Source organism: Apium graveolens, chromosome 5 (genome assembly GCF_009905375.1).
Source record: "Apium graveolens cultivar Ventura chromosome 5, ASM990537v1, whole genome shotgun sequence".
In the NCBI taxonomy this organism is placed as follows: Eukaryota; Viridiplantae; Streptophyta; class Magnoliopsida; order Apiales; family Apiaceae; genus Apium; species Apium graveolens.
In genome coordinates, this window is record NC_133651.1 from 292,010,736 (window position 1) to 292,031,535 (window position 20,800).

Below are 20,800 nucleotides of genomic sequence, written 5' to 3' on the forward strand. Positions count from 1 at the left end.
ACAGTCTCAATCTCGTAAGGAAATAATTGAAGAAGATAAAGTAGTTGAAGAAGTGGAAGAAGAAGTTTTTGAAGAAGTTGAGAAAGTTAAAAAAGAAGCAATCATTACAATGGGGGAACCAGCAGCAGCAACGAAAGCGTTGATGGATTTTTCTCAACCAAAGATCAATGACATTCAATCTAGCATTGTCAGGCTAGCTATCGCAGCTAATACCTTTGAGATCAAGCCTGGCATGATTCAGATGGTACAGAATTCAGTCCAGTTTGGGGGTGCTCCAACGGAAGATCCCAATATGCACATTAGGGATTTCATCGATATCTGCGACACCTTCAAGTTCAATAATATTTCTAAAGATACTGTAAAATTAAGACTTTTCCCATTCTCTCTGAGGGACAAGGCTAAGGGCTGGTTACACTCTCTACCAGCTGGTTCTATTACTACCTGGGAAGATCTTGCACAAACGTTTCTCACTAAATTCTTCCCTATAGCAAAGACAGCTGCAATCAGGAATGCTCTTACTCAATTCGCGCAGCAATCGGGTGAATCTTTATGTGAAGCTTGGGAGCACTATAAGGAGATGCTTAGAAAGTGTCCTCATCATGGAATGCCTAACTGGATGGTGATCAATTGTTTTTATAATGGTTTGGGAGCACAGTAAAGACCTACTCGATGCAGCATCAGGTGGAGCTTTGTGGGCTAAGAGCTATGAGGAAGCTTATGAGCTGATCGAGATGATGGCTACGAATGAATACCAGAATCCAACTCAGAGGCTACCACAAGGCAAGGTAGCAGGAGATCTTGAGGTGGATACAGCTACAACTATCGTTGCTCAGTTAAAGGTGTTGACTATGAAGGTCGATTCTCTGACCAACTATGGTGTTCAACTGATAATGAGTGTTTGTGAGCTTTGTGCAGGATCTCATGCGACGGAGCAATGTTCTATATCTAGTGAATCAGCTCAGTTCGTGAGCAACTTCCAGAGGCCGCATCAACCTATTCCTGTTACTTATCATCCTAATAACCGCAATCATCCAAACTTCAGTTGGAGCAACAATCAGAATGCAATGCAACAGCCTTACCAGCAGTTTGGAAACAAGCCTTTCAATCTTCCTGGTTTTCAGCAACAGTTTGCACCAAGGCAACAATTTCAGCCACAGGGAATGCAACAACAATCTCATGGAGGTGCGGGTCCATCTTCTAATGAAAAATCTGAATTGGAGGAGTTGAGGCTTATGTGCAAAAGCCAAGTGGTTTCTATCAAAACTTTGGAGAATCAGATTGGGCAGATTTCTAATGCCTTGTTGAACCAACCTCAGGGAACTCTTCTGAGTGACACAGAGGTTAATCCAGGCAAGAGAGATGTTAAAAAACAACTTAAGGCAATCACCCTGAGATCAGGAAAGGTCGCGAGCCCTCACAATCAAGAAAAATAATATTCTGAAATTTTTTTCCGAAATGCAGGCGCACCCGCGCCCTATGGCAGTGCGCCCGCGCCCTCTCAAACTTCGGAAATTGAGATTTTTTCTGATTCTGCTGAGAAGAAGGATAGTGAAGCTGAAACAAAGACAAATTCTGCTGAAAACACTCCTTCGGAGTAGAATACAGGAGTCAAACAAGTGTATCCTCCACCTCCATATCCTAAAAGGCTCCAGAAATAGAAGTTCGACAAGCAATTTGCTAAGTTTTTGGAGGTTTTCAAGAAGTTGCACATTAACATACCTTTTGCGGAAGCTCTAGAACAGATGCCAAGCTATGCTAAGTTCATGAAGGGTATTCTATCTCGGAAGCTTAAACTTGAGGAGTTGGAGACCATTTCTCTAACGGAAGATTGCAGTGCTGTGCTGCAACAGAAACTCCCTCCTAAACTTAAAGATCCAGGAAGCTTCACGATATTTTGTACCATTGGCAATCTGTCTTTTGACAAGTGTTTGTGTGATTTGGGGGCTAGCATCAATCTGATGCCCATGTCCATGTTCAAGAAACTTGGTTTGCCTGATCCAAAACCGGTAAACATGTCTTTACAGTTGGCTGACCGTTCTATCACTTATCTGCGAGGTGTAGTAGAGGATGTCTTGGTTAAGGTGCATAAACTTATCTTCCCTGCTGATTTTTTCATTCTGGACTTCGAGGAAGATAAGAAGATTCCCATTATCTTGGGGAGACCATTCTTAGCTACAGGCCGAACTCTGATCGATGTGCAAAAGGGTGAACTTACAATGAGAGTTCAGGGTCAGGATGTGACTTTCAATGTCTTCAATGCAATGAAATTCCCTACTGATAAAGAGGAATGCTTTAAAGTAGAATTGGTCGACTCTATAGTGACTGCGGAGCTTGATCAAATGCTAAGGACTGACGCCTTAGAGAGAGCCTTAATAGGGGAATCTGATAGTGAAGATGAAGAAGGAGCAGAGCAGCTGCAGTATTTGAATGCCACTCCATGGAAAAGGAGATTGGAATTGCCATTCGAGTCTCTTGGCTTATCAGATCTGAAAAACTCTCAGGAGCATCTTAAGCCATCTATTGAGGACGCTCCCACACTTGAGCTAAAACCACTGCCTGATCACTTGAGGTATGCTTTTTTAGGTGATGCATCTACTTTTCCTGTTATTATTGCATCTGACCTTTCAGGTAGTGACGAAGACAAGCTCTTGAGAATTCTGAGAGAATTCAAATCAGCAATTGGATGGACTATAGCAGATATCAAGGGAATCAGCCCTTCTTATTGCATGCATAAAATTCTGCTTGAGGAAGGAAGTAAGCCAACTGTTGAGCAACAGAGAAGACTCAATCCTATCATGAAAGACGTTACGAAGAAGGAAATTCTTAAATGGCGGATGTAGGGATCATCTATCCTATTTTTGACAGTTCATGGGTGATCCCGGTGCAGTGTGTGCCTAAGAAAGGAGGCATTACAGTTGTCACTAATGAGAAAAATGAGCTCATTCCTACTCGAACACTCACAGGGTGGAGAGTATGCATGGACTATCGAAAGCTGAATAAAGCCACCAGGAAGGATCACTTCCCGCATCCATTCATTGATCAAATGCTTGACAGGTTGGCTGGTCATGAGTATTATTGTCTTTTGGATGGGTATTTGGGCTATGATCAGATTTGCATTGCCCCGGAAGATCAAGAGAATAACACCTTTACTTGTCCTTTTGGCACTTTCACTTTTCGTCGAGTTTCTTTTGGACTTTTTGGTGCACTTGCTACTTTTCAGAGATGCATGATAGCCATATTCTATAATATGATTGGCACTAATGTGGAGGTATTCATGGATGATTTCTCTGTGTTCTGGACTTCGTATGATGAGTGCTTGCATAATCTTTCCATGGTGCTGAAAAGATGTGTTGAGACCAATCTGGTGCTCAACTGGAAAAAATGTCACTTCATGGTGCAAGAGGGTATCATTCTTGGTCACAAGGTGTCTAGCAAGGGGCTTGAAGTGGACAAGGCCAAGGTGGGGGTTATTGAAAATCTCCCTCCACCAATCTCAGTTAAAGGAGTCCGCAGTTTTCTTGGTCATGTGGGTTTCTATCGGCGATTCATCAAAGACTTCTCCAAAATCTCTAAACCCTTGTGTAATCTGTTAGAAAAGGATGTCCCTTTCAAATTAGATGAAGAATGTCTAGCTGCTTTTGAGAGCTTGAAGAAGAGTATGACTACAGCACCTGTTATTACTGTACCTGATTGGGATGAGCCATTCAAGATGATGTGTGATGTTAGTGAATATGCAGTTAGAGCAGTTCTTGGCCAGAGAAAGCAGAACATATTCCATGTGGTTTACTATGCTAGTAAAAACCTTAATGGTGCTTAGCTGAATTACACTACTACCGAGAAGGAGCTTTTGGCGATTTTCTATGGTTTCGAGAAATTCCGATCTTACTTACTTGGGACAAAAGTGACAGTTTTCACTGATCATGCTGCTTTTCGATATCTGGTCTCGAAGAAAGATTCAAAACCTCGTTTGATTCGATGGATTCTATTGCTTCAGGAGTTCGAGCTAGAAATCAAAGATAGAAAAGGTACATAAAACCAAGTAGCGGATCATCTCTCATGACTGGAAGATCAAGGTAATGCTTCCCAAGACAAGGTGTTAATCAATGTATCTTTTCCCGATGAGCAACTTTTTGGGGTGCAAGAAGAAGAACCATGGTTTGCAGACATTGTGAACTATCTTGTGAGTAATGTTATTCCCCCGGAACTCTATTATGCTCAAAGGAAGAAGTTTCTGCATGATGTGAAATGGTATCGAGGGATAAGCCGTTCTTGTTCAGACAGGGAGCAGATCAAATTATCAGGAGATGCATCCTGTACAGTGAGACGTGAGGTATTCTACGAGATTGTCATTCTACAGTGTATGGTGGTCATTATGGTGGAGAGAAGACAGCTGCCCGTATTCTCCAAGCAGGATTTTTCTGGCCTACTTTGTTTAAGGATGCTCATCAATTCGTGTCAAGATGTGATCGCTACCAAAGAGTTGGAAATATGTCCAAGAGAGATGAGAAGCCTCTCAATGTTCTTCTTGAAGTTTAGATTTTTGATATTTGGGGAATCGACTTAATGGGGCCATTTGTCTCATCATGCAATAATCAGTATATTCTTTTGGTGGTGGATTATGTGTCTAAATGGGTGGAGGTTAAAGCCTTGCCAACCAACGTTGCGAAGGTGGTGATAAATTCTCTTTGTAGGCAGATATTGTAACGCCCCCAAATCCGGGTCAGGGGATTTGGTCGTCACGATGAAACCTCAATCCAAATCAACCTGTTTAATCAATATACAAATGCAAGCAGAATATATTTAGTATCTATGACCACAAACTAATCCAAGATCTTTTAAGGTTATAATTCTAGAAACAAGAATTCCAAATTCCACCAATTAATTTTCACTTTCTTTTAAAACTCTTTTCAATAATTTACAAACTTAAAACTAAACCCGCTAGTATAACTTTGAAAAGAAGTATACTAGTCCCAACTATACTATACACAATTATAATATAATATACTATAAACAACTTTACATAATAAAACTTACAGTAGTCTGCAAACCCTGGACCAACCACCTTCAAAATACTTCTTCTTTGCTTCCTCGAATTACGCGGCTAAACAGTGCAAGCTAATCCCCACTGGAGGTTAAATTTGAAAACAGAAAAGTATGAGCGAAAGAAATGCTCAGTAAGATCATTATAATATATATATGGTCGCTTTGATATAAAACCGACATCTACAATAGCGCAGATCATTTTTAATCATAATTGCTGAAACTAGAAAATTTATTAAAGAATCGGATAATTATTTATCACTGTATTCAAAACTCTTTTTGATATTTTTGAGCGAAATACTTCAGCAATACTTTGAGTCTTGACGAGAATAAAACTCGTAAAACAGTGTTTACGGAAATATCGTAAACAACAATAACAAGAAGAAATGATTATGGATTGAATCATAAACTTTATTCAAAACCGAACTTTGATATTAATACTCATTTTGTTGTCATATCAAATTAGATATCAGTATGAACTTTAATGCTCACAACATCCCATACTGAAGTCAACATCAATCATCTATACTAATACCACCTTTGATATGTAACAACAACCTAAATATCCACATCAAGCAGAAACTGAATCAAAACTGTATTTTACCTTTTATTCAAAATAAAAACAGTTGATAAACCATTCCTAATAAGATTATCAAAAGCAATATAATAATTTAGATTGGAGTCCTCGAACGACGGTGTGTTGCCGCCGGTGATCAGCCGCGAAGCAACACCGGTATGCCGAAGCATATCCAACTAAAAAAATAGGGCACCCAAGGCACATATCGGCCTAGCAAGGTGTCATATCCCGTATAACACATAGCTCTCCACTGGATAGCCGCCTCGACCTCTTACGCAATTAGTAACCATCCAATCTTAAAACCTTTTATTAAAAAGGGGTCATAATAATTGACACCCGAAATAATTTTATTCCCCCATTCACTTGGGCAGGAATACGCGCAACCAAATCATTTTTCTCAAAATCCAAAACATTTATAAATCCAGTAATTTGATAAGTAAAATCACTTAGCTATTCTGAACATAGAATAGCAGAAGAGTACTTGCATAAACAGAATCATTTAATTCAGCGATATGTAAAACATTTATCTATTCCGAACAGAAAATAGGGAAACCAATACTTGCATAAGAAGATTTAAAATAAATATCATTTGAACAATAAGTGATGATAGGGATACTTGCCTTTGAGTTTTTAGCAGTTAGTCACACTCGTAGAAAGGCAATTATCTCAGTCTGGCATCTCAAGGCATCACCGTCTTTCTTTTCAACACTTTACTGATTTGCTGCTCCTGCGATTGCTAGAAGCCAGTTATCCAAAACCATTTTATCTCATTCTTCCCAATGTCTTGTCCTGATCAACTCGAGCGATCCGCATCTATAATTAAAAGATATAATTTTAATCGCCTAAACGATAATTACTTGACGAACTGCGGTTCAAAACCCTATTGTCTACCCATACGATAGCCCGCACATAAAGAAGACAGTCAAATAAAAGAATCTTGACTCACGTACGCACGTAATTCATATAACACGTAAGCACATAATCCATGTATCACATAATTCATATAACACATGACTCGGTTCGTCAAAAGGTTCGACTGGGTATGTTTAAAACTGAAATCGTGTCAAAATGCGTCATTTTGGTCAATACGCAACTTAGAATTAACTTGAAAAACAATCGACCTTCCGAAACAAAAAGATTTGGGTCTCGAAAATATTTTTAATGAAAGCAGAATATTTTTCTAAGTCTAGACATGTTCGTTTCGTATTAAACGGACAAACGGTCTATTTATTACGAATAAAATAAGAATATATTAGTTAACAATAATATTAATTGATTTTTAAAATACTTAAATATATTTCTAAAAGACTAAAAAAAATTAAATCATTTTTAAGAAAAATCATAATTAAAAATGACTTTTCCATAATTTTTTGAATTAAAATAAAATTAATACAAATTATCTTAATAAACTGATTAATTATCAAAATAATTAATCAATTTAAATGAATAAAATTTACAGATTTTTGAAATAATAAAAGAAAATAATTTTTGAAATTTAAAATAATTAAGTAAATAATTTTTATTTTTTTTAGAATTTAAATTAATTAAGTAAATGATTTTTAAAATTAAAATAAATGATTTTTGATATTAAGAAAAAGAATTTTGAATAAATTTTAAAATACAAAATACAAAAACAGATTTAGTGTTTGGGTTTTGGGGAAAAATAAATCAAAGTCGGGTATTTTATAAACCGAAACGGGTCGATAAGCGGGTCAAAAATGGGTCTCGTAGAACACGCCGGATAATCTGTAGATTCCGGCGAGTTCACCAGTTCCCGCGAGACTCCGTTTTGCCCATAAACAACACGCAATAGCTCTGATTCTTTACCAAACTCACTCGACTAACTCTCAAAATCACAGATTCAGCTTCAACTTCGACGACCCAAAACGGAAGCATCATCGCCGCCCAAAACCTCCATTGAAGCCGGCGATTGAGCTCCAACTCCGGCCAACACCAATTTCGATTATTTCTGAACCAATTTCGACGTGTTTTATACCAAAATGATGCTGAGAATCATACAAACCTATTTACATATCCATAACCTCGAAGTAATTCATAAATCATTCACAAAATCGAAAACTATCAATTATAAAATCGATTTAGTTGAATTACACAAACTAACACATAAACAATCGCAATATATACATGAATCAATTCTTTAGATCAAGTTCAAGCTACTACCATCTTCAAAATAATCCGAAACATCAAGAAATCCAAACCCGAATTCGAACCCAATCATACAAATAAAATAAAAATCGATATTACAAGATAACCGACCTTGTATAAAGATTCTGGTATCAATTTGAAGAGCTCAAAACAAGCTTTGATTTGGTTCAAGAATCATCAAAAACGGTTCATCCAAACCCCCAAAATCGTCAAATCTTTGTTCTTGAATGAATTATACCCCCAAACCCTTGTTCTTCTAATTTGTTTTTAATAAAATAAAAATGAAATAAAATAATGAGTTAAGCTATTTATACTTTTGAAAATTAAATACCCAAAAATCAATTTTGGGTGTTTTTATCCTTTAATTAAAAATTTAGGCTCCAAAATATTAATTACGGGGAATAATTTTAAAAATAATAAAACATAAAATTTATATCAAAATTTCCCAAAAATTGCGAATAATTTAAAAATACAAATATAACGGGTATTTGAAATACGAATGATTCTATAAACAAATACAAATGTGAAATTTGTGGGATTTGACGTCCCGGTGGGTCCCGGTCCGTTGATTTTTGAAAAATAGAACGCTTCCTAAATAAATAAAAAATCCCGAAAACACATAAAATACATTCAACACACATAAAACGAGTAACTCGATAAAGACGCAAATAAACACGCGTCCAATTATGGATCGATTCATATGAATGCATCTTAAACACGTAACAAGTATCCTATTGGATCATATCGGATCCGAAAATAGATTATTTAACCACTAAGTAACTATAAAAATGATACAATTTCATACCAGATTTGGATAATTATCAAAACTGGGCTTCTTATAAAACACCTTATGAGAAAATAATGTAAAAATATCCCGTCTCTCGAGATACGGGTTTTATTGATTTATTGAAATGATTATCGTATCGAAAATTTTATGTCGGGACGAGTACAGGTCAAACCGTAATCCGGATTGAAAAGGTTAAAATACAGAAAATGTCCGGAATTACCAGATTAGGTTAAAAAAGAGTTTTCGGAAGAGTTTCGTGTTCTAAAAATGCAAAACGGTTGAAGTTGGACGATTCCCACTAATCGTTGTCATGGGGTTCTAGCAGATTTACTTATGGATTTCAATAGTTGATTGTTCTAAATCTTTAGTGTGTGGTGATATATGATTTCCTAGTTTGGTTGTGCTTATTCGCCTTTAATGCGTAGCTAACATCTAAGATTGTTTGTTAATCTCTATTGAAGCGACAGTGAATATAGAGGTTTAGAACTTGTCATGCTAGCATAGGTTTATGTATGAATTGACATGCATAATTCGTAGTGTAATTTTAACTATCTTACACACCCTATGTAATCATGATAGATAACTTGCTCTTAAACCCTTATGTTTTTAATTTCTATAGACATACAGGGACTAAGCATAATTGGTGTCTACTTAACTTCTATCTTGATTGTGGATGCTTAGTAGTAGGGTATATGTATATCGAAAGATAGAGTATACTAATTTCGTGTTATCTGATTAGTTATCATCACCATCGCATGCTATTGATAAAGACATAAACTTTGAATGAAGTATTTAATTAAGTTATAATCCCATGTTTTATTCTCATATAAGTAAATCACTTTTAATCTCTTAGTTAATGCATGCTAGTATAATCTCTTAAGTAGTTAATCAACTCCAACTTGTTACTTGTCTTAGCTGTGAACGATAATCATACATTGTTGCATAAATGCATAATCTGAACTTAACTTAAACTAATCCCTGTGGGAACGAACTTGACTTATATCTTATACTACTTATGCTTGCGTGTGTTTTAGTGTGAACAAGTTTTTGGCGCCGCTGCCGGGGATTTGTGTTAAATTTTAGTTTAGTGCTTGACATCAGTGGTCGTTAAAGTTCACTGACTCGGATTATTTTACTTATAAGGTTACATTGTTATGTTTCAGGTACTCTAGAGAGCGTGTATGTGAACACAGTCTCAATCTCGTAAGGAAATAATTGAAGAAGATAAAGTAGTTGAAGAAGTGGAAGAAGAAGTTTTTGAAGAAGTTGAGAAAGTTAAAAAAGAAGCAATCATTACAATGGGGGAACCAGCAGCAGCAACGAAAGCGTTGATGGATTTTTCTCAACCAAAGATCAATGACATTCAATCTAGCATTGTCAGGCTAGCTATCGCAGCTAATACCTTTGAGATCAAGCCTGGCATGATTCAGATGGTACAGAATTCAGTCCAGTTTGGGGGTGCTCCAACGGAAGATCCCAATATGCACATTAGGGATTTCATCGATATCTGCGACACCTTCAAGTTCAATAATATTTCTAAAGATACTGTAAAATTAAGACTTTTCCCATTCTCTCTGAGGGACAAGGCTAAGGGCTGGTTACACTCTCTACCAGCTGGTTCTATTACTACCTGGGAAGATCTTGCACAAACGTTTCTCACTAAATTCTTCCCTATAGCAAAGACAGCTGCAATCAGGAATGCTCTTACTCAATTCGCGCAGCAATCGGGTGAATCTTTATGTGAAGCTTGGGAGCACTATAAGGAGATGCTTAGAAAGTGTCCTCATCATGGAATGCCTAACTGGATGGTGATCAATTGTTTTTATAATGGTTTGGGAGCACAGTAAAGACCTACTCGATGCAGCATCAGGTGGAGCTTTGTGGGCTAAGAGCTATGAGGAAGCTTATGAGCTGATCGAGATGATGGCTACGAATGAATACCAGAATCCAACTCAGAGGCTACCACAAGGCAAGGTAGCAGGAGATCTTGAGGTGGATACAGCTACAACTATCGTTGCTCAGTTAAAGGTGTTGACTATGAAGGTCAATTCTCTGACCAACTATGGTGTTCAACTGATAATGAGTGTTTGTGAGCTTTGTGCAGGATCTCATGCGACGGAGCAATGTTCTATATCTAGTGAATCAGCTCAGTTCGTGAGCAACTTCCAGAGGCCGCATCAACCTATTCCTGTTACTTATCATCCTAATAACCGCAATCATCCAAACTTCAGTTGGAGCAACAATCAGAATGCAATGCAACAGCCTTACCAGCAGTTTGGAAACAAGCCTTTCAATCTTCCTGGTTTTCAGCAACAGTTTGCACCAAGGCAACAATTTCAGCCACAGGGAATGCAACAACAATCTCATGGAGGTGCGGGTCCATCTTCTAATGAAAAATCTGAATTGGAGGAGTTGAGGCTTATGTGCAAAAGCCAAGTGGTTTCTATCAAAACTTTGGAGAATCAGATTGGGCAGATTTCTAATGCCTTGTTGAACCAACCTCAGGGAACTCTTCTGAGTGACACAGAGGTTAATCCAGGCAAGAGAGATGTTAAAAAACAACTTAAGGCAATCACCCTGAGATCAGGAAAGGTCGCGAGCCCTCACAATCAAGAAAAATAATATTCTGAAATTTTTTTCCGAAATGCAGGCGCACCCGCGCCCTATGGCAGTGCGCCCGCGCCCTCTCAAACTTCGGAAATTGAGATTTTTTCTGATTCTGCTGAGAAGAAGGATAGTGAAGCTGAAACAAAGACAAATTCTGCTGAAAACACTCCTTCGGAGTAGAATACAGGAGTCAAACAAGTGTATCCTCCACCTCCATATCCTAAAAGGCTCCAGAAATAGAAGTTCGACAAGCAATTTGCTAAGTTTTTGGAGGTTTTCAAGAAGTTGCACATTAACATACCTTTTGCGGAAGCTCTAGAACAGATGCCAAGCTATGCTAAGTTCATGAAGGGTATTCTATCTCGGAAGCTTAAACTTGAGGAGTTGGAGACCATTTCTCTAACGGAAGATTGCAGTGCTGTGCTGCAACAGAAACTCCCTCCTAAACTTAAAGATCCAGGAAGCTTCACGATATTTTGTACCATTGGCAATCTGTCTTTTGACAAGTGTTTGTGTGATTTGGGGGCTAGCATCAATCTGATGCCCATGTCCATGTTCAAGAAACTTGGTTTGCCTGATCCAAAACCGGTAAACATGTCTTTACAGTTGGCTGACCGTTCTATCACTTATCTGCGAGGTGTAGTAGAGGATGTCTTGGTTAAGGTGCATAAACTTATCTTCCCTGCTGATTTTTTCATTCTGGACTTCGAGGAAGATAAGAAGATTCCCATTATCTTGGGGAGACCATTCTTAGCTACAGGCCGAACTCTGATCGATGTGCAAAAGGGTGAACTTACAATGAGAGTTCAGGGTCAGGATGTGACTTTCAATGTCTTCAATGCAATGAAATTCCCTACTGATAAAGAGGAATGCTTTAAAGTAGAATTGGTCGACTCTATAGTGACTGCGGAGCTTGATCAAATGCTAAGGACTGACGCCTTAGAGAGAGCCTTAATAGGGGAATCTGATAGTGAAGATGAAGAAGGAGCAGAGCAGCTGCAGTATTTGAATGCCACTCCATGGAAAAGGAGATTGGAATTGCCATTCGAGTCTCTTGGCTTATCAGATCTGAAAAACTCTCAGGAGCATCTTAAGCCATCTATTGAGGACGCTCCCATACTTGAGCTAAAACCACTGCCTGATCACTTGAGGTATGCTTTTTTAGGTGATGCATCTACTTTTCCTGTTATTATTGCATCTGACCTTTCAGGTAGTGACGAAGACAAGCTCTTGAGAATTCTGAGAGAATTCAAATCAGCAATTGGATGGACTATAGCAGATATCAAGGGAATCAGCCCTTCTTATTGCATGCATAAAATTCTGCTTGAGGAAGGAAGTAAGCCAACTGTTGAGCAACAGAGAAGACTCAATCCTATCATGAAAGACGTTACGAAGAAGGAAATTCTTAAATGGCGGATGTAGGGATCATCTATCCTATTTTTGACAGTTCATGGGTGATCCCGGTGCAGTGTGTGCCTAAGAAAGGAGGCATTACAGTTGTCACTAATGAGAAAAATGAGCTCATTCCTACTCGAACACTCACAGGGTGGAGAGTATGCATGGACTATCGAAAGCTGAATAAAGCCACCAGGAAGGATCACTTCCCGCATCCATTCATTGATCAAATGCTTGACAGGTTGGCTGGTCATGAGTATTATTGTCTTTTGGATGGGTATTTGGGCTATGATCAGATTTGCATTGCCCCGGAAGATCAAGAGAATAACACCTTTACTTGTCCTTTTGGCACTTTCACTTTTCGTCGAGTTTCTTTTGGACTTTTTGGTGCACTTGCTACTTTTCAGAGATGCATGATAGCCATATTCTATAATATGATTGGCACTAATGTGGAGGTATTCATGGATGATTTCTCTGTGTTCTGGACTTCGTATGATGAGTGCTTGCATAATCTTTCCATGGTGCTGAAAAGATGTGTTGAGACCAATCTGGTGCTCAACTGGAAAAAATGTCACTTCATGGTGCAAGAGGGTATCATTCTTGGTCACAAGGTGTCTAGCAAGGGGCTTGAAGTGGACAAGGCCAAGGTGGGGGTTATTGAAAATCTCCCTCCACCAATCTCAGTTAAAGGAGTCCGCAGTTTTCTTGGTCATGTGGGTTTCTATCGGCGATTCATCAAAGACTTCTCCAAAATCTCTAAACCCTTGTGTAATCTGTTAGAAAAGGATGTCCCTTTCAAATTAGATGAAGAATGTCTAGCTGCTTTTGAGAGCTTGAAGAAGAGTATGACTACAGCACCTGTTATTACTGTACCTGATTGGGATGAGCCATTCAAGATGATGTGTGATGTTAGTGAATATGCAGTTAGAGCAGTTCTTGGCCAGAGAAAGCAGAACATATTCCATGTGGTTTACTATGCTAGTAAAAACCTTAATGGTGCTTAGCTGAATTACACTACTACCGAGAAGGAGCTTTTGGCGATTTTCTATGGTTTCGAGAAATTCCGATCTTACTTACTTGGGACAAAAGTGACAGTTTTCACTGATCATGCTGCTTTTCGATATCTGGTCTCGAAGAAAGATTCAAAACCTCGTTTGATTCGATGGATTCTATTGCTTCAGGAGTTCGAGCTAGAAATCAAAGATAGAAAAGGTACATAAAACCAAGTAGCGGATCATCTCTCATGACTGGAAGATCAAGGTAATGCTTCCCAAGACAAGGTGTTAATCAATGTATCTTTTCCCGATGAGCAACTTTTTGGGGTGCAAGAAGAAGAACCATGGTTTGCAGACATTGTGAACTATCTTGTGAGTAATGTTATTCCCCCGGAACTCTATTATGCTCAAAGGAAGAAGTTTCTGCATGATGTGAAATGGTATCGAGGGATAAGCCGTTCTTGTTCAGACAGGGAGCAGATCAAATTATCAGGAGATGCATCCTGTACAGTGAGACGTGAGGTATTCTACGAGATTGTCATTCTACAGTGTATGGTGGTCATTATGGTGGAGAGAAGACAGCTGCCCGTATTCTCCAAGCAGGATTTTTCTGGCCTACTTTGTTTAAGGATGCTCATCAATTCGTGTCAAGATGTGATCGCTACCAAAGAGTTGGAAATATGTCCAAGAGAGATGAGAAGCCTCTCAATGTTCTTCTTGAAGTTTAGATTTTTGATATTTGGGGAATCGACTTAATGGGGCCATTTGTCTCATCATGCAATAATCAGTATATTCTTTTGGTGGTGGATTATGTGTCTAAATGGGTGGAGGTTAAAGCCTTGCCAACCAACGTTGCGAAGGTGGTGATAAATTCTCTTTGTAGGCAGATATTGTAACGCCCCCAAATCCGGGTCAGGGGATTTGGTCGTCACGATGAAACCTCAATCCAAATCAACCTGTTTAATCAATATACAAATGCAAGCAGAATATATTTAGTATCTATGACCACAAACTAATCCAAGATCTTTTAAGGTTATAATTCTAGAAACAAGAATTCCAAATTCCACCAATTAATTTTCACTTTCTTTTAAAACTCTTTTCAATAATTTACAAACTTAAAACTAAACCCGCTAGTATAACTTTGAAAAGAAGTATACTAGTCCCAACTATACTATACACAATTATAATATAATATACTATAAACAACTTTACATAATAAAACTTACAGTAGTCTGCAAACCCTGGACCAACCACCTTCAAAATACTTCTTCTTTGCTTCCTCGAATTACGCGGCTAAACAGTGCAAGCTAATCCCCACTGGAGGTTAAATTTGAAAACAGAAAAGTATGAGCGAAAGAAATGCTCAGTAAGATCATTATAATATATATATGGTCGCTTTGATATAAAACCGACATCTACAATAGCGCAGATCATTTTTAATCATAATTGCTGAAACTAGAAAATTTATTAAAGAATCGGATAATTATTTATCACTGTATTCAAAACTCTTTTTGATATTTTTGAGCGAAATACTTCAGCAATACTTTGAGTCTTGACGAGAATAAAACTCGTAAAACAGTGTTTACGGAAATATCGTAAACAACAATAACAAGAAGAAATGATTATGGATTGAATCATAAACTTTATTCAAAACCGAACTTTGATATTAATACTCATTTTGTTGTCATATCAAATTAGATATCAGTATGAACTTTAATGCTCACAACATCCCATACTGAAGTCAACATCAATCATCTATACTAATACCACCTTTGATATGTAACAACAACCTAAATATCCACATCAAGCAGAAACTGAATCAAAACTGTATTTTACCTTTTATTCAAAATAAAAACAGTTGATAAACCATTCCTAATAAGATTATCAAAAGCAATATAATAATTTAGATTGGAGTCCTCGAACGACGGTGTGTTGCCGCCGGTGATCAGCCGCGAAGCAACACCGGTATGCCGAAGCATATCCAACTAAAAAAATAGGGCACCCAAGGCACATATCGGCCTAGCAAGGTGTCATATCCCGTATAACACATAGCTCTCCACTGGATAGCCGCCTCGACCTCTTACGCAATTAGTAACCATCCAATCTTAAAACCTTTTATTAAAAAGGGGTCATAATAATTGACACCCGAAATAATTTTATTCCCCCATTCACTTGGGCAGGAATACGCGCAACCAAATCATTTTTCTCAAAATCCAAAACATTTATAAATCCAGTAATTTGATAAGTAAAATCACTTAGCTATTCTGAACATAGAATAGCAGAAGAGTACTTGCATAAACAGAATCATTTAATTCAGCGATATGTAAAACATTTATCTATTCCGAACAGAAAATAGGGAAACCAATACTTGCATAAGAAGATTTAAAATAAATATCATTTGAACAATAAGTGATGATAGGGATACTTGCCTTTGAGTTTTTAGCAGTTAGTCACACTCGTAGAAAGGCAATTATCTCAGTCTGGCATCTCAAGGCATCACCGTCTTTCTTTTCAACACTTTACTGATTTGCTGCTCCTGCGATTGCTAGAAGCCAGTTATCCAAAACCATTTTATCTCATTCTTCCCAATGTCTTGTCCTGATCAACTCGAGCGATCCGCATCTATAATTAAAAGATATAATTTTAATCGCCTAAACGATAATTACTTGACGAACTGCGGTTCAAAACCCTATTGTCTACCCATACGATAGCCCGCACATAAAGAAGACAGTCAAATAAAAGAATCTTGACTCACGTACGCACGTAATTCATATAACACGTAAGCACATAATCCATGTATCACATAATTCATATAACACATGACTCGGTTCGTCAAAAGGTTCGACTGGGTATGTTTAAAACTGAAATCGTGTCAAAATGCGTCATTTTGGTCAATACGCAACTTAGAATTAACTTGAAAAACAATCGACCTTCCGAAACAAAAAGATTTGGGTCTCGAAAATATTTTTAATGAAAGCAGAATATTTTTCTAAGTCTAGACATGTTCGTTTCGTATTAAACGGACAAACGGTCTATTTATTACGAATAAAATAAGAATATATTAGTTAACAATAATATTAATTGATTTTTAAAATACTTAAATATATTTCTAAAAGACTAAAAAAAATTAAATCATTTTTAAGAAAAATCATAATTAAAAATGACTTTTCCATAATTTTTTGAATTAAAATAAAATTAATACAAATTATCTTAATAAACTGATTAATTATCAAAATAATTAATCAATTTAAATGAATAAAATTTACAGATTTTTGAAATAATAAAAGAAAATAATTTTTGAAATTTAAAATAATTAAGTAAATAATTTTTATTTTTTTTAGAATTTAAATTAATTAAGTAAATGATTTTTAAAATTAAAATAAATGATTTTTGATATTAAGAAAAAGAATTTTGAATAAATTTTAAAATACAAAATACAAAAACAGATTTAGTGTTTGGGTTTTGGGGAAAAATAAATCAAAGTCGGGTATTTTATAAACCGAAACGGGTCGATAAGCGGGTCAAAAATGGGTCTCGTAGAACACGCCGGATAATCTGTAGATTCCGGCGAGTTCACCAGTTCCCGCGAGACTCCGTTTTGCCCATAAACAACACGCAATAGCTCTGATTCTTTACCAAACTCACTCGACTAACTCTCAAAATCACAGATTCAGCTTCAACTTCGACGACCCAAAACGGAAGCATCATCGCCGCCCAAAACCTCCATTGAAGCCGGCGATTGAGCTCCAACTCCGGCCAACACCAATTTCGATTATTTCTGAACCAATTTCGACGTGTTTTATACCAAAATGATGCTGAGAATCATACAAACCTATTTACATATCCATAACCTCGAAGTAATTCATAAATCATTCACAAAATCGAAAACTATCAATTATAAAATCGATTTAGTTGAATTACACAAACTAACACATAAACAATCGCAATATATACATGAATCAATTCTTTAGATCAAGTTCAAGCTACTACCATCTTCAAAATAATCCGAAACATCAAGAAATCCAAACCCGAATTCGAACCCAATCATACAAATAAAATAAAAATCGATATTACAAGATAACCGACCTTGTATAAAGATTCTGGTATCAATTTGAAGAGCTCAAAACAAGCTTTGATTTGGTTCAAGAATCATCAAAAACGGTTCATCCAAACCCCCAAAATCGTCAAATCTTTGTTCTTGAATGAATTATACCCCCAAACCCTTGTTCTTCTAATTTGTTTTTAATAAAATAAAAATGAAATAAAATAATGAGTTAAGCTATTTATACTTTTGAAAATTAAATACCCAAAAATCAATTTTGGGTGTTTTTATCCTTTAATTAAAAATTTAGGCTCCAAAATATTAATTACGGGGAATAATTTTAAAAATAATAAAACATAAAATTTATATCAAAATTTCCCAAAAATTGCGAATAATTTAAAAATACAAATATAACGGGTATTTGAAATACGAATGATTCTATAAACAAATACAAATGTGAAATTTGTGGGATTTGACGTCCCGGTGGGTCCCGGTCCGTTGATTTTTGAAAAATAGAACGCTTCCTAAATAAATAAAAAATCCCGAAAACACATAAAATACATTCAACACACATAAAACGAGTAACTCGATAAAGACGCAAATAAACACGCGTCCAATTATGGATCGATTCATATGAATGCATCTTAAACACGTAACAAGTATCCTATTGGATCATATCGGATCCGAAAATAGATTATTTAACCACTAAGTAACTATAAAAATGATACAATTTCATACCAGATTTGGATAATTATCAAAACTGGGCTTCTTATAAAACACCTTATGAGAAAATAATGTAAAAATATCCCGTCTCTCGAGATACGGGTTTTATTGATTTATTGAAATGATTATCGTATCGAAAATTTTATGTCGGGACGAGTACAGGTCAAACCGTAATCCGGATTGAAAAGGTTAAAATACAGAAAATGTCCGGAATTACCAGATTAGGTTAAAAAAGAGTTTTCGGAAGAGTTTCGTGTTCTAAAAATGCAAAACGGTTGAAGTTGGACGATTCCCACTAATCGTTGTCATGGGGTTCTAGCAGATTTACTTATGGATTTCAATAGTTGATTGTTCTAAATCTTTAGTGTGTGGTGATATATGATTTCCTAGTTTGGTTGTGCTTATTCGCCTTTAATGCGTAGCTAACATCTAAGATTGTTTGTTAATCTCTATTGAAGCGACAGTGAATATAGAGGTTTAGAACTTGTCATGCTAGCATAGGTTTATGTATGAATTGACATGCATAATTCGTAGTGTAATTTTAACTATCTTACACACCCTATGTAATCATGATAGATAACTTGCTCTTAAACCCTTATGTTTTTAATTTCTATAGACATACAGGGACTAAGCATAATTGGTGTCTACTTAACTTCTATCTTGATTGTGGATGCTTAGTAGTAGGGTATATGTATATCGAAAGATAGAGTATACTAATTTCGTGTTATCTGATTAGTTATCATCACCATCGCATGCTATTGATAAAGACATAAACTTTGAATGAAGTATTTAATTAAGTTATAATCCCATGTTTTATTCTCATATAAGTAAATCACTTTTAATCTCTTAGTTAATGCATGCTAGTATAATCTCTTAAGTAGTTAATCAACTCCAACTTGTTACTTGTCTTAGCTGTGAACGATAATCATACATTGTTGCATAAATGCATAATCTGAACTTAACTTAAACTAATCCCTGTGGGAACGAACTTGACTTATATCTTATACTACTTATGCTTGCGTGTGTTTTAGTGTGAACAAGTTTTTGGCGCCGCTGCCGGGGATTTGTGTTAAATTTTAGTTTAGTGCTTGACATCAGTGGTCGTTAAAGTTCACTGACTCGGATTATTTTACTTATAAGGTTACATTGTTATGTTTCAGGTACTCTAGAGAGCGTGTATGTGAACACAGTCTCAATCTCGTAAGGAAATAATTGAAGAAGATAAAGTAGTTGAAGAAGTGGAAGAAGAAGTTTTTGAAGAAGTTGAGAAAGTTAAAAAAGAAGCAATCATTACAATGGGGGAACCAGCAGCAGCAACGAAAGCGTTGATGGATTTTTCTCAACCAAAGATCAATGACATTCAATCTAGCATTGTCAGGCTAGCTATCGCAGCTAATACCTTTGAGATCAAGCCTGGCATGATTCAGATGGTACAGAATTCAGTCCAGTTTGGGGGTGCTCCAACGGAAGATCCCAATATGCACATTAGGGATTTCATCGATATCTGCGACACCTTCAAGTTCAATAATATTTCTAAAGATACTGTAAAATTAAGACTTTTCCCATTCTCTCTGAGGGACAAGGCTAAGGGCTGGTTACACTCTCTACCAGCTGGTTCTATTACTACCTGGGAAGATCTTGCACAAACGTTTCTCACTAAATTCTTCCCTATAGCAAAGACAGCTGCAATCAGGAATGCTCTTACTCAATTCGCGCAGCAATCGGGTGAATCTTTATGTGAAGCTTGGGAGCACTATAAGGAGATGCTTAGAAAGTGTCCTCATCATGGAATGCCTAACTGGATGGTGATCAATTGTTTTTATAATGGTTTGGGAGCACAGTAAAGACCTACTCGATGCAGCATCAGGTGGAGCTTTGTGGGCTAAGAGCTATGAGGAAGCTTATGAGCTGATCGAGATGATGGCTACGAATGAATACCAGAATCCAACTCAGAGGCTACCACAAGGCAAGGTAGCAGGAGATCTTGAGGTGGATACAGCTACAACTATCGTTGCTCAGTTAAAGGTGTTGACTATGAAGGTCGATTCTCTGACCAACTATGGTGTTCAACTGATAATGAGTGTTTGTGAGCTTTGTGCAGGATCTCATGCGACGGAGCAATGTTCTATATCTAGTGAATCAGCTCAGTTCGTGAGCAACTTCCAGAGGCCGCATCAACCTATTCCTGTTACTTATCATCCTAATAACCGCAATCATCCAAACTTCAGTTGGAGCAACAATCAGAATGCAATGCAACAGCCTTACCAGCAGTTTGGAAACAAGCCTTTCAATCTTCCTGGTTTTCAGCAACAGTTTGCACCAAGGCAACAATTTCAGCCACAGGGAATGCAACAACAATCTCATGGAGGTGCGGGTCCATCTTCTAATGAAAAATCTGAATTGGAGGAGTTGAGGCTTATGTGCAAAAGCCAAGTGGTTTCTATCAAAACTTTGGAGAATCAGATTGG

General features: G+C 37.0%; 3 non-coding genes across 3 annotated transcripts; all 3 read right to left on the bottom strand.

Annotated features, from left to right (window-relative positions):
• Positions 1–499: 499 nt before the first annotated feature.
• On the bottom strand, positions 500–606 carry LOC141663196 (small nucleolar RNA R71). Its single transcript, XR_012551278.1, has one exon. It is a non-coding gene; the product is annotated as a small nucleolar RNA R71 (small nucleolar RNA).
• A 9,652-nt stretch (positions 607–10,258) lies between these two features.
• LOC141663197 (small nucleolar RNA R71) lies at positions 10,259–10,365 on the bottom strand. Its single transcript, XR_012551279.1, has one exon. It is a non-coding gene; the product is annotated as a small nucleolar RNA R71 (small nucleolar RNA).
• A 9,652-nt stretch (positions 10,366–20,017) lies between these two features.
• Positions 20,018–20,124, bottom strand: LOC141663198 (small nucleolar RNA R71). Its single transcript, XR_012551280.1, has one exon. It is a non-coding gene; the product is annotated as a small nucleolar RNA R71 (small nucleolar RNA).
• Between the last annotated feature and the right edge of the window lie 676 nt (positions 20,125–20,800).